Here is a 16,026-nt window from a genome sequence, read left to right as displayed (position 1 = left end):
TGACTCTGCTGTTACAGAGCTACACTTCGGCATCTTTTTTCAGAATATACCAGTCTCATTACAATTAAAAACCTGTTGCGGCAGATAACCCTTAGAATCTACTAGTATCTTGAAGTTATTAAGTTCTCTGCTGGCTTTGTGTCGAAGCTGGCTGCTTCGCCATGCCTCACAAAGCTGTGAACACTGGTTCTTCTCTTAAACTTCTCAAACCGCTCACGGTTTCCCTTAAAGACTTGTTCAGCTGGTGATGATCCTGGCGTCTTCTTAACGAGGTCAGCGAAAATCATTCTCGCCTTCTCACAAATGATGTTCTCGTTAATAGTGTCACCTTGCAATTGCCGTTCATTTATCCCTCAAAGGAGCAAACTTTGGCCATCGTGCAGAATACGAAAACGTTGTTTAGATATCCTTGTTACTCCCTTTGAAGCATTTATCTCCTTACTCTTGTCCTTGTTCTTGAGGATAGTGCAAATAGTTGATGTGGATCGATTGTATGCGCGTGCTAAACCAGCAACACTCACACCACGTTCCCATTTTTCAATGATTTTACGTTTTATCTCTAAGACAGTTTTCTTTCTTTCATGGTCGTCTTCTGCTTTATCTTCGGGGACATTTCTACGAAGGTTATTAAAATTTGCACACAAAAAAACACTGTGTGAACACAAGTTTAGAAACATCAGAAGCTGCACTACGATGGTAGCAGAAACAGCGCTAAACCCTGACTGCAGTTATGTAGTAAAGACATTGTTCATATGCCGCTGCCGACAATGAAAGGTGTTGATATTGTTGAACGTTTGCCTCGCCGTGAGCGAATGGCGGCTGGTGACGGCACACTAAATCGTAGTCTATTGTTAAGCGAAACATCGCTTGTTAAGCTGGCTTTTACAATTTGTTTCACTCTCTATGCCAATTGCGCGTTATGGGAGGCGTTCATCAAGCGTGGTTCCACTGTACATACTCAAATAAAACTGCAACTCTGTGCCTTCATCAAGTGTTGTAAACTGATACATGGTTACGTTTACTGACGTGCGACAAGCATCGAAATTTGTACCACATTTTCTTCCGTAGGATTTGGAGTTTGCCGCAAAAGTTCCTGTAAATTGGTCCACAATGTTTCGTAGAAGCTGTAACTGTATGGCTACCAGCTCAATATCCGGTTAAGTGTGTGCTGTGTGGGAAAACCACTGTACGTTAAATTCTTGAAGATCTGTTCCTGTATGTGAGTCAGTTCTATTTCTTTTAAAATTTTCATTCCTCATGGAAACCACATAGCATTACTGAAAGTGTTGTTTGAGTTTTTCTAGTACACATGTCTGCAATCGCTACTGAGTTGTCAGGCAGTCTGCACCACTCCTATTACTTTCATATGACAATACTGTGGGTTTTCAAAAATTGCCAATAGTTTGAATTCATCATCAGAGAACATTACAACGCTAAAAGGTTTACATCCACTTGAATTTATGCTGAGACGCAATGAAAATGGACATGTACTCTGCTGAGATGTTTTCATCATGGGGTACTCCACAACATCATTTGGAAATAGCAAACGAAAACGAGATAAACACAGACCGCAGTACACTACATACACACATACGCGGAAGAACACGGATGATGCTTACATGATGTTGACTGTTCGGGTGGAGACTGACGTTTTATGGTGGTGATGTTACCTCATCAATCACACGCTGCGAACTGAAATAATTACTTTTCGATTGTATATATATTTATTTGGCAATACAGTGTTGGTAGCTTCATGAAAAAAAGTGTATCATCGATGTATTGCAGATGTAGATGAGGGAGGAACCTAACGTTAGGATCTTTGCTAGGATAGAAGATTCTGTATGTTGAATGAACATGTTGCCACATGTCTATGTGGAATCTACGACTTGACCAGTTGCGCTACACTGATCATATGCCTGAAATCACTTTTTAGATGGATGATGGTCCCACAGAAACGCTATTAATGTATTTTTATCATCTTTAAGCTTCTATATTCGCTGATCGCGTTCAACCAGCTTTGAATTCTCTTTGAATTCTTTGTATTCTCGGATTACCGCAGCTGAATGTTCAGGACGAAATGTGTTGCTCTGAAGCTGCCTGAATTTGTCAGTCATGTGGAATATTTGTTTGGATTCCTCAGAAATGTAATTTTTCTGGGTCTGTTAAAAATAACGCTGAAATTCCTGTTGTGTGAGTAATAGAGAATGGAAAAGCATGTAAGCTATTAATGTAGCAGGCTGCTTACTGTCTAAATAGCACATATGGATGAATAGAAGACTGTAGTACGAAAAATATGTGGCAGTACCTAGCAAGTGTAGGCAAAAATCCTTTCTCTCAACATCTTTGGAAGAGTATTTTCATGTAGGCTAGCTATAAATAGCGTGAAATTCAAGAAGGCAGGCTATCACGTGTCAGAGTTTCGTATCACATGGATAACAGTCAGGTTAATCATGCACTGTGAGCAATGCAGCATGATATCAACAGCTACAGTTCGTAACAGTGAAGGTCGTCCACCATTGTGTGTACAGTGACGTCATAAGCTGCCCTAACAGTTCGCATATGCAGGCCAGACGCCAAAGCATTGTGGTTAGGGTCTGCCAGGCTTAGCATTCTGTGTGGAGTTGCGCAAGACAATGTAACTGTTACAACAGCTGTGTGACAGCTAGTGCAGTGCCATTAAATCAGTGGAAACTACTCATTCGCCTATGAGCTATGGGTTAGAGTGGTGGTGGCTGACAACTGCTCCCTGGCCTGGGGCATTGCAATCATGGCAACCGGTGCAGCACTTGGACTCTGGGCATCTGGCTGGCATGATGCACGCTGATGTTGATGGTGGTGATAACAGTGTAGCTGTAGCAGTGACTGAGGTGTGGATGTGGTGTGGCGGCAGTAAGGCCTTTCCCTCCCATTGTGGCGTTAAAGATATAAAGGGGATGGATCCGAAGTTAGAGTTAGGAGAAGCAGAATCAATGACCATACATCTTTGAGTGAATAATATCATGGGCAAACATGTCAAGTAAGATATTCTTTGTCTACCAGAGAGGCTTGGACCTGCACGAACTTCCTTTGCCTCAAAAAAATCTGACATCATAGAGCCAGTCGCAGTATCTCAAGTCTTGCATTCTGATGTAAAGCCTAAGCCACTATTTAAGGTCAACCAGTACAACAATGTACCATCTTGCATTTCTGAACTTCCTGCCAGTTTATGTTTAGCACAAAAGCCCTACTTCCATAGGAGTGGGAAAAACATGACACTGCAACTGGGCTATTTTTTTAATCTCCCACCAATTTTTATTTCTCGCCATTTTATACATCTTCATCGAAACACTTTATGCCAGACAAGGGCCAGCATACCTATTGATGATTCATCTCTCATAAAGCAGCATCTGTGAGGCAACGGTTTGCGAACAATAACATTTCTGAAATGGACTGTCCTGTAGAGAGTCCCGACTTGAAATCAGTGAAGCACCTTTGGGATAAATTAAAATGCCAGCTTCACTCAGAATGCAAGCACACACCATTAATACCTTCTCTGGTTTTGGCTCTTAAGGAAGGATGGCTTGCCATTCCTCCACAGACATTCAGATACCTCACTGACAATGTCCCCAGCAGATTTCAAACCACCATAAAGCAAAGGGTGGACGGCTCCATATTAATACCTGCCAATATGTTCTCAGATTCTTTTGATCATATAGTGAATGGGAATGCTACTAGAAGCCTGGCCCAGTTTGACCTCAATCAGATTTCCAATTTGTCATGTGATCAAGAAGGTCATACAAGTATCCATCACACACACACAAACACATGATGTTATCAATGACCTTGACTGCAGGACTTCATCAATGAACTAGAACATATGGCATCATCAAGATGGTGGAAAATTTAAAAATCGAAGATGGCGGATGGAGGGAATTTAAAAACTGAAAAAGGTGGATGGCTGTAAATTAAAAAAAGGAAGAACAGCAGATGGAGGGAATTTTAAAAATTAGAAATGATGGATGGCAGTAAGTTTAAAAAGTGAAAGATGACAGATGCGGAAAAATGTTTACAACCAATTGTATATTACCTCTCTCTCCCTATAGCTCACCCGTATTTTTCTCAGAATTTCGAACATCTTGCATCATTTCACACTGTTGAACACTTTTTCCAGTTCGACAAATCTTATGAACATATCCTGATTTTTCCTTAGTCTTGCTTCCATTATCAATCGCAACGTCAGAATTGCCTCTCTGGTACCTTTACCTTTCCTAAAGCCAAACTGATCGTCATCTAACACATCCTCAATTTTCTTTTCTATTCTCCTGTATATTATTCTTGTCAGCAACTTGTATGCATGAGCTGTTAAGCTGATTGTGCAATAATTCTCACACTTGTGAGCTCTTACAGTTTTCGGAATTGTGTGGACGATATTTTTCCGAAAGACACATGGTATGTCGCCAGACTAATACATTCTACACACCAACATGAATAGCCATTTTGTTGCCACTTCCCCCAATGATTTTAGAAATTCTGATGGAATGTTATTTATCCGTTCTGCCTTATTTGATTTTAAATCCTTTAAAGCTCTCTTAGATTCTAGTTCTATTAATGGATCCCCTATCTCTTCTAAATCGACTCCTGTCACTTCTTCTATCACACCAGACAAATCTCCCCTCTCATAGACGCTTTCAATATCATATACTCTTTCCACATATCCGCTATCTTCCTTCTTTCATCGATCAACTGAAGTATTTCTTCTGTTACCCATGGTTTCTTTGCAGTTACCTTCTTTGTACCTATGCTTTTCTTTCCAGTTTTTGTGATTGCCCCTTTTAGAGATGTCCATTCCTCTTCAACTGTACTGTCTACTGAGCTATTCCTTATTGCTATAGCCTTCAAGCGTATCTTGCCATTCCTTAATACTTTCGTATCCCACTTCTTTGTGTATTGATTCTTCCTGACTAATCTCTCAAACTCCAACCTACTCTTCATCACTACTAGATTGTTTTCTGAATCTATATCTGTTCCTGATCACGCCTTACAATCCAGCATCTTATTTTGGAAGCTCTGTCTGGCTATGATCAAATCTAACTGAAATCTTCCTTTATCACCTGGCCTTTTCGAAGTATACCTCTTCCTCTTGTGGTTCTTGAATGGAGTATTCGCTATTACTAGCTGAAATTTGTTGCAGAACACAATTGGTCTTTCTCCTCTCTCATGCCTTGCCCGAAGCCCATATTCTCCTGTCATTCTTTCTTCTACTACCCCCCTAGCAACTGCATTCCAGTTCCCCATGGGTATTAGATTTTCATCTCCCTTCACATAATGTTATAACCCATTCAATATCTTCACATACTTTCTCTGTCTCTTCCTTTTCATCTTGTGACGTCGTCGCGTATACCTGAGCTATTGTTGTTGGTGTTGGTTTGCTGTAGACTCTAATAGAAACAACCCCACCACTGAACTGTTCACAATAACACACTCCCTGACCTATCTCCCTATTCATAACGAGTCTTACTCCCATTATACCATTTTCTGCCCCTGTTGATATTAGGCTATACTCATCTGCCCAGAAATCCTTGCCTTCTTTCCATTTTACTTCACTGACCCCTACTATACCTAGATTGAGCCTTTGCATTTCCTTTCTCAAATTTTCTAGCTTCCCTACCACGTTCAAGCTTCTGACATTCCAGGCCCCTACTCATATAATGTTATCTTCATTGGTTATTCAATCTTTTTCTCACAGTCACCTCCCCCTTGGCAGTCCCTCCTGGACGCTGGCAAACAGAGCAAGGAAACTCTGTGAACCGGAGGTGCTTAACGCAGAATTAAAACATCCCACCACTGCATTGCTAAACAATGGTTATTCATTCGCTGAGGTGAAAAGAGCGTTAAGATCACAGAATAAAAATTATAGTGATGCTGCGAGCCAGGGTGTGAATCGGACGTTCAACAAAGCTACGATCCTCCTTGAAAATGTCCTCCGCAGAAGGGGCGAAATGTCGGGTTTTGAAGTGAAATTCCTTAGACTACGGCATAATAGCCCGAAATATTTTATTAATTATGACAATTTCGGCCGTGAAAGTTTACATTTTACAATTAGATCCAGCTTTGTAGTGTCGCATGTATTCTTATTTTTTTATTTATTTCAAATTCAATGAACCCATATAGTGATGAATCATAGGGATGTGGAACGAGTCAGGTTTACATCTTCATAGATGTGCAATAAACATTAGTACAACAAGAATGTAGCAGTCTGCTGATATAAGCTTAAAGGGTGAACTAAAATTAAATAGATACAGTTCAAATAAATATGACGTACACTACTGAAAATAGCTTTTGGTACAGAAAAAAGAAAATTCGTACACTGATCGTCTTAGGTAGCAAAGATGAATTACAGCTAACATAATACAAATAGAGGCTAGAAAATAAATAGGAAATACAATAAAAAAAGTAGGCCTACTCTGCAGGTACTCATTCAGAGAGTAGAAGGACTTACGTGTAAGGTATTTTCTTCATATAAACTTAAATTTAGGTGGAGAATTAATGTGGGCTTTGATATCAGATGGAAGAGAATTGAAGAGTTTTGTGGCAGAATAATGATACTTCAATGTTTTAGATCTCTGTGTAAATCATTTTTAGACCTTGTATTGCGATCATGGAATGCATTATTGGGTGTAAAAAGAGAATGGTTATTCAAGACGAAAATCATCAAACAAAATAAGTACTGACATATGGTATTTAATATTTGGAGCTTACAGAAGAGGTTTCTGCAAGAATATCGTGGGTGAACACCACTCACTATTCTAATTGCTCTCTTTTATGCAGTAAAGATATTTTTAGCTAAAGGTTGATTACCCCATAAACGGCGGCAAGCGAATCACTTTGTCGCCTATATGTCAACTGCGTAATGATGACTTCACAGCCGCCCTATTCCCCCGCATTGAGTACTGAGTCTCCTTTGAGGTTTTTTTTTTCCCTCTTTTACGGCCCCTCTGTCACAGAGACATATTTCGTGGACGGTTTGTTGTCTTGCCTGCATATTGTACATGATAATTACAGAGTGGGGAAGAAGATTTGAGAGCTCAAGTTATTCGAACAATTTTTAGAAATTAGTGGAATTCATCTGCCCACGGTAGTCTCCCTACATCGATCTGGGCCAGAGCTTTAGTTCTGCTTGCCTAACAAATCAATTTTTGGAACCCACACTTCTATTAGTCTTCTCGAGACCTTTCCCCACGCAATTTCTTCCTCTTCTTTTTTTTGCCCCACATTAAATTACTGCCCATCCAGGATTCGTCGAAATGAAGTATATCTGTGCCAGCCTCCCTAATATTTTTGATCTAAATGAAGAACTGGGACCACTAAGGCACGGTGTCGCCACATTCCAGTAATAAAAGGTCTCTTATTTTCCATCTTTCTCCACATGAAACCAATAGACTTCAACATTCTTACTCCATCTCCAGTCAATCTTCTGTTCTAGAACTAGTCCGCTTCTTCTCTTAAGGTGACGAGAAGAAAAAGATTTTCTTTTTTTACGAACTGAACTTGCATTCAACAACAACAAATCTTTTCAGAAATGCGTTATTAGTCGTTATATGTATCTGTCTTAAAAATTGCCCTGCCAGTAATAGAGTACAGAATTTAAAGTAATTACGACCAAATGCAGAGCTATTTCGAATTATTCTCCACTAGAATTGCAACTGAAGCTAACCTCTTCTTGTCAGAAGTTACTGGGGATACGCCTGAGTGATTCCTGGCAAACTCTGTAATTCTATAAATGCTACACACTCTCTTTCCGGTGTACGTCGCAGCTCTGGGGGAAGACTGTATAACCGGATGTAACAGTTATTTTTGAATTTTCTCACCACTGCAGCACTTCACCACATTTGGCATTATTTTCCGGCACTCACTCCTTTTAACCGGCTTCCTTTTCCGAACAGGAGGTAACTCCTGCGATGGTCCACGAACCGACGAACCATGTCACTAGTTATTTTGGAAAGACTCACAACGAAAATAGCTCAACAAAACACAGACAGCAAAAGCACACCTAAGCGACAAAGTATGAGGTGCATTCAAGTTCTAAGGCCTCCGATTTTTTTTCTAATTAACTACTCACCCGAAATCGATGAAACTGGCGTTACTTCTCGACGTAATCGCCCTGCAGACGTACACATTTTTCACAACGCTGACGCCATGATTCCATGGCAGCGGCGAAGGCTTCTTTAGGAGTCTGTTTTGACCACTGGAAAATCGCTGAGGCAATAGCAGCACGGCTGGTGAATGTGCGGCCACGGAGAGTGTCTTTCATTGTTGGAAAAAGCCATAAGTCACTAGGAGCCAGGTCAGGTGAGTAGGGAGCATGAGGAATCACTTCAAAGTTGTTATCATGAAGAAACTGTTGCCTAACGTTAGCTCGATGTGCGGGTGCGTTGTCTTGGTGAAACAGCACACGCGCAGCCCTTCCCGGACGTTTTTGTTGCAGTGCAGGAAGGAGTTTGTTCTTCAAAACATTTTCGTAGGATGCACCTGTTACCGTAGTGCCCTTTGGAACGCAATGGGTAAGGATTACGCCCTCGCTGTCCCAGAACGTGGACACCATCATTTTTTCAGCACTGGCGGTTACCCGAAATTTTTTTGGTGGCGGTGAATCTGTGTGCTTCTATTGAGCTGACTGGCGCTTTGTTTCTGGATTGAAAAATGGCATCCACGTCTCATCAATTGTCACAACCAACGAAGAGAAAGTCCCATTCATGCTGTCGTTGCGCGTCAACATTGCTTGGCAACATGCCACACGGGCAGCCGTGTGGTCGTCCCTCAGCATTCGTGGCACCCACCTGGATGACACTTTTGGCATTTTCAGGTCGTCATACAGGATTGTGTGCACAGAACCCACAGAAATGCCAACTCTGGAGGCGAACTGTTCAACAGTCATTCGGCGATCCCCCAAAACAATTCTTTCCACTTTCTCGATCATGTCGTCAGACCGGCTTGTGCGAGCCCGAGGTTGTTTCGGTTTGTTGTCACACAATGTTCTGACTTCATTAAACTGTTGCACCCATGAACGCACTTTCGACACATCCATAACTCCATCACCACATGTCTCCTTCAACTGTCGATGAATTTCAATTGGTTTCACACCACGCAAATTCAGAAAACGAATGATTGCACGCTGTTCAAGTAAGGAAAACGTCACCATTTTAAGTATTTAAAACAGTTCTCATTAAACTGTTGCACCCATGAACGCACTTTCGACACATCCATAACTCCATCACCACATGTCTCCTTCAACTGTCGATTCCATCTGCCGTACGGTGCTGCCATCTCTGGGACGTATTGACAATGAACGCAGCCTCATTTTAAAACAATGCGCATGTTTCTATCTCTTTCCAGTCCGGAGAAAAAAAAATCGGAGGCCTTAGAACTTGAATGCACCTCGTACACAACAATGCAATCAACACCAAGTAACAGTACACGGCTGGCAATGAACGTCTGCAAATCGCTACGGCATGAAGTCTTTCGACTGCTGAGGAGAGAAGAAACTAAGGAGGCCGCACACGAAGTTGTAGTTCACGCATAATATTGAAAACTGTAATTAGAAGCGGAAAACACGAGGACGTAGAATACATAGACTACTTCCTGAAAATGGAAAAAAAAACAAGCGCTTCTCTCACAGCTAGAAAATAGAATGAAAGTCAAAGAGGAGAAGTATAGTGGTAGTTCAATGTAAGAGCAGTATAAAGATTAAATTTCTATCATTTCTTTGTCTTTTTTTAGTGTATAATGACTGAAGGCTCTGCTTCTCGATACAGATTCGATGAACACAATGAATGAAGTAATGAAACTAATAAATAAAAAGACAGAGATCACCGTTAGTTTCTTCTGCAGTTTCCATGGCCAAGAATAACCTACGCAAAAACAAAGAAGTTTGTACATGTTGTCCAAACAACTAAAATTTTATCTGTCAGTTAATCCTTTTGTAAAATGTAATTTTCATCAGCAGGCTGTAGGCTTTATGAGTTGATGTCAGTTCAGTATGACTTGTTGTTCAGCGTCTATTCGACGCCGCCTTTTATTACTGAAATTTTGATAGTGTTGCTTTTAATTGTCATTCTTGGATTTCCGAGCGCTTCTTATGTGTCACGATATGTAAGTACACAAACATTTTGCAGACCATGTGGATTTGAATTTTGCAGAATGTGTAGATTTGAAAGCTGTGCATAATTCCTGGATATGTGAAATGTAATCTTTGCGAACTTGTTGGAATTAATTTAGATCTATCCGAAAGTACGCAGTGCACTTGATAGTAGATGTACCGTAAATTGCAGAAACTTCATTAGTAGTAAATTTGGTCGACATAGTTATCACATGTCAAATTGCTCTCATTTGCACACAGGAGTTTTGTGTCTGTTTCACCCAATGTTTCAAGTACGATACTAGTCGTCCTCAAGTGAACACAAGAACGAAGTATGGCGCAATTACTAACGAGATTATTAGAAAGTGTTGTATTACTTACAGTACTTTGTAAGCGTACGAAAGTTGACCTGAAGGGTTGCTTGACTGTTATTATTGTGACAGAACTGCTGGATGAAAAACTTCCAAGGGCAGAGGAGATGCAAAGGCAGTCTTATGAAAAAGTACAGATTGAAGTAAAGCCTGCGAAACAAGTCACTACACTGTAGCGTAAAATCTGAAAGACTAAAAAAGAAAGGGAGTATGTTCATGAGAATGATACGGAGCGGAATATAATAAATTAGTGAATCGAGAGATTTCTAAACAGCGCTGCATTATTTTTTATACTATTGCCTGTTGGAAGACTTAACAATGCTTTTAGCATTCTAGGATTCATACAAGAATATTATTTAGCTCTCCTTAACTGTAGATACATGCTATGTGGAGGAAAACGATTTGCAGGAAGCGTAATGTAAGCTGCGAACCTATGAAGTATTTTATGAACCGCTGCGAACGTCTACACACCATAATGTGGGCAGGTATTGCATCATTAATATCGATATGGTGTTTCTCTTAATTTTTTTTTATCACAAATGGTGAACCTAGTATGGAATTGTTTTCTTATAACTATCTGCTTCTCTTTATTTGCAAGCCCTTGAAAAAAGAACTACTACGGTAGTATTTGGCTGTTACGCATGATATATTCAGAAATCAAACATCCTACTGTAACAGGTGAAAATATGCAAATTTTGAATACAAACCCGATCACAAATCCGCGAGTACAGGTAGCACTATCGCCTTACCTAATTATTTATTTATGGTTCAAATGGCTCTGACCACTATGAGACTTAACATCTTAGGTCATCAGTCCCCTAGAACTACTTAAACCTAACTAACGTAAGGACATCACACACATCCATGCCCGAGGCAGGATTCGAACCTGCGACCGTAGCAGTCCCGCGGTTCCGGACTGCAGCGCCTAGAAACGCACGGCCACCGCGGCCGGCTATTTATGCATGCATGCATGACAAACCAGATGAATATTAAGCAGATTTGGGAGTCTCGCTTTCATACTTATTGTTTGTTAAAACGTCATTGGAAATCCCAGAATGACCATATCAGTTCTCTTTCCAGCCAAAACATCTCAGCAAATGAAAATGTTACCAGGGAAAGCAGTGACCCTTAAGAGATCATTAAACAAAATTGCCTACTTATTCCTCTGTGTGATTTACTATCTCGTCAAATGATCCGAGAAAAAGTATGAGATTACCCACGCTGTAAAGCGGCGGGAAAAATACTAAGAAATTCATAACAATGAATCACGGTACCCATACCGTATCAGGTCTAGCCCACAAGTAAGGTGAGTTACAAACAGAATTTTCCGACTGGCACAGATAGGAAATTAAAAATATTTGGTCTAAAAACACAGGTCTTAGCTGACTTGACTACTATGTATGGAGTTGTGTTAAAGGCAGAGTGTTTGTTCCTCCATTTATGAGAAATGTTGAAGAATTGGAATAACAAATAACACAAGCAGTTGTACCATACATCATGACTTGCTTCATTGCATTTCGTAGGAAATTCATTGCAGACAGGGCGTTTACAGATGAGACCTTAGTTGCGTTACAAAAGGTAGCCACACTGAACATTTTCAAATAAAGCTTGAAGATATACTGCATTCAGTACTCCTGTAAGTTATTAATTTTTTTCACAATTATACGTTACTTTTGTAAAACTAGTTTATAAGCACCCTGTATACAACACATGCTCAAAGTGGCTGCCCTGTGGACAGCTATGTCCCAATACACTTTCCTGGAGCACATATGAAATTGTTGTATGTTAACGGAGGGCCTAGAAATGACGGAGAGGCTCCGTGCCCGCCGTAACCACAATGGTCCACAACCCTACGACCGCTACCACAGTCCACTCCATCACTCTGCCGCCTCACACCGAATCCAGGGTTATTGTGCGGCTCGCACGGCCAACCGGTCGGCACATATGAAGTTACTGCCACACATATTGATGACCCTCAATTCAAGATAACATGCTTTGACCTCCTTACTAAGAAATCCCTAGTCTAGTCACAAATCTCACTTGATAACTCACAGAAGTCTTCTTCAGTAATAACCATAAATGTGGTACTGATTTGAATGATTTTTTGAAGTCTAGAACTACTTCATATACCTCATTAACTTGATCTGTGGCTTTCAGTACGTCATGTGAGTAAAGCAGTTGCTGGGTTTGATATGATCAATCTTGGCATGGAAGAGGTCATTCTGTTCAACATACCTCATTATATTTGAGCTCAGAATATGTTCTAAGATTCTACAACAAATGAATATTAGGTTATATTGGATGGTAGTTTTGCAGCTGACTTCTACAATTCTTCTTGTAGATGGGTGTGACATGAGCTTTCTTCCAGCCATTGGCCACAGTTTTCTGTCCGAGGGATCAGTGGTATGTAATGATTTAAAGAGGGACATACTCAGGCACAAATTTGGTACAAAATCTGGTAAATATTCCATCAGGACCTGGAGCTTTGTTCAGTTTTAGTGATTGCAGCTGTTTTTGAACACCACTGACACTAATATCTATGTGAGAATTAAATTAGGGAAATATTACTGTATATTCCTTTGTAAAGGAATATTTGAAAACAGAATTCAGAAACAAAATTACTATTTGAAATCGTTTTAAGGACATATTCTGATTTCTTCCATGGGCTAAATTGCTTTTTCTCTAAGCCTTTTCCATTTGATGTTTCTGGATACAGTAAGCGACACCAGTGCTGGAAATGTATTAAATAATTGTACGTCCACTGAACTGTCCAGCATTTTATTGAGACTAGCAGATGAGATATCAGTATATTTTTTTGCCAAGTTTCATGTTGATAAACAGACTGTCACAGGTTCTGGTTTGCCTTTGTTTATCTTTGACAATATCAAGAAATTTACAATAAACCGGAATGTAACTGTTGGCACTTCCGATTTTTTGAAACAGAGTCTACAGGACGCTGTAGTAATCAAGTAACAAATGAAACCAATCCAAGTAACACAAATATGACTTTATTCATAAACCTCTGAACAACAATGGAATAATGGGATCTGCCGGGTGAGCACCAAAGAAGAAGGCCAGAATGCCCTAGGCCAGTGGGCCTATGTGGCTCTTGATGACAGCATTGGGGAGGATGGTGCCATCGCTATCTGTGCATCATCATCAGCAGGCAGGTCCTATTGTGGAACAGACGATGTTAGACCCATTGGCAATGATAACTGAAGTGATGATGGGACCTGAGGCCAGAGATGAACCAGTGCTAGGTGCTTGGAAGCTGGAACAAAGGCACCACACATGGAGGCAGTAGCCAATAAGATAGGGGCACCTCAACAGCAGGTGAAGACAGGCTTGAGGTGGAAAGCAGTGGGGCGGGCTGCAGTGATGGCAGCCACACCTGCATCCAGTAGCTTCTGCTGGCAATTGTGGCCACAACTGATTAAAGTGGTGCATCACCAGCCCAATGACTGTTTGGGCATCACAAAGATAGCGTCCCCAACGATCCTCTTGGGCCAGTGACCAAACCCTCACATTCACACCGGCACTCCCGGTGTAAAGCAGCCAGGCAAACCCGACTGTGGCAGGTGCGGCACAGACTACGGAATGTGAAGAAGCATGTGTGGCTGCCAGCTGTGAAGCAGCTCAGCCGGCCTCTGCTCTCCCATAGGTGTGAAGTGATAGGATCACCAGGATAGGTGCATCAGGATCAGAAAATGGAGAAGAGCATCATCTGGTGAAGAATCACACATTTAGGACTTGAATGTACACACTAGTCATTCTGTCTCGCCATTTGATTGAGGATGGAATGGCGGAGCTGTAACATGATGAAGGCTGTAAAGGAACAAAGCGATTGAAAGGTGTGTGAACTGGGCTCCATTATTGGAAACTAAGGTACAAGGTAACACTTCAATAGAAGAAAAAAAAAAACTCTCAAAAGCGTGTGAATTGCAGCCTCAGGCAATGTTGACAGACACCAGAGAATGTAAGAAAACTGGGAAAACGCATCCACAGCCACGAGGCAATAGGAAATCAAGAAGGGGCCCACAAAGTCTACATGAATGCATTGTGGCTGGCATGAAGTTGACCAGTGGGACAGAGATGCCCTGGGAGCTGTCTATTGTCAGGCACACTGCTCACATGTCGTGACAAAACAGACACTTTTGCCATCAATCCCGGGCCAAAAGCATGTCTTCTAGCTAGTAGTTTAGTGTGTGAAACTTCCCAATGGCCTTGTTGGAGAAAGCATAGAACTCTTCCTGTAACTCAGTGGGAATCACTAACCTGGGAGAGAGCTCTTCTGTGGAAAACAGCAAAACACCATCAAAAACAGGGAGATGATACCACAAGGAAAAATAGCTGCCCAAGGAGGCTCAACCACCTGGTAGAGGACCAGACTGACGACAATGGCAGCTGCTATGCGTGAGCTAATAATTGGGAAACTCTTGACCGCAGCCTGCCTTTTAGTATGAAGATGGAAGAAAAGCAATTCTCCACACTCAAACTTGGGATCAGGACCCACAAGAAGGCGGGAAATTGCATCCACTTTGGCATGTTTAGACATAGGTCGAAAATGGATTTTGTGATTGTAGCGAGACAAGAACAGCACCTGGCGTTGCAGGTGGTGTCTGGCATGCTTAGACATAGGTCAAAAATGGATTTTGTGATTGTAGTGAGACAAGAACAGCACCTGGTGTTGCAGGTGGTGTCTACCTGGTCAGGCAAGAAAGTGTGGGGGTTAAACAAGAAAGCCAAGGGTTTTGGTCAGTAATAAGGTGATACTTGGAGCCACACAAAAAAACCCATGATATTTTTGGAGAACATAGACTAAGGCAAGAGCCTCTTTTCACACCTGAGAGTAAGGCTACTGGGCTGGAGTGAGACATTTAAAGGCGAAATCAACAGGTTGTTCAGAGATGTTAGTCGTTCAGAGATGTAGGCTTATCAGTGCACTAGGACCATGCTGAGGCTGTACTGTGAGGTGTCAGTTACCAAAAATATGTTCTGGGCTGAAGGGAATGTAGCTAAACATGGGGCTGAGAGTAGTTCAGATTTCAACATTTGAAAAGCACACTTGCAGTCGGGTTCCAGCAAAAAAGGTACATTCTTGCATAATAATGCATGCAACGCTTGGTCCAGTGTGGCCATCCCTAGTTAAGGCTAGCTTCCATAGGAAGCCCTGAAGCTCCTTCGTGAATGAGTGATGAGGCATACGTGTCACAACAGAGATTTGGTTTCCAGAGGGCTTTGCAAAGTTACACCTTAAGCCTACAGACTATAAGACACAAAACAAAGTGCACAAATTTTTCATGTGATCAGATGTGGAGGAGCCTGTGACAACAATATCATCCAGATAATTAATGAAACCCGGGCAGACATAGTCAATTGCTGTGAAAATCATTGGAAAATAGCAGGGGCCCTAGCCACACCAAAAGGAAGGTGCAAATATTGATAGAGACCAAAAGGAGTATTCAAAACCAGAACATGCTGAGACTCTTCGTCTACAGTAACATGCAGGTATACTTCAGACAAATCAATTACTGGCTACCC

Source organism: Schistocerca nitens, chromosome 4 (genome assembly GCF_023898315.1).
Source record: "Schistocerca nitens isolate TAMUIC-IGC-003100 chromosome 4, iqSchNite1.1, whole genome shotgun sequence".
Taxonomy (NCBI): domain Eukaryota; kingdom Metazoa; phylum Arthropoda; class Insecta; order Orthoptera; family Acrididae; genus Schistocerca; species Schistocerca nitens.
Note: the sequence above shows the minus strand (reverse complement) of the source record.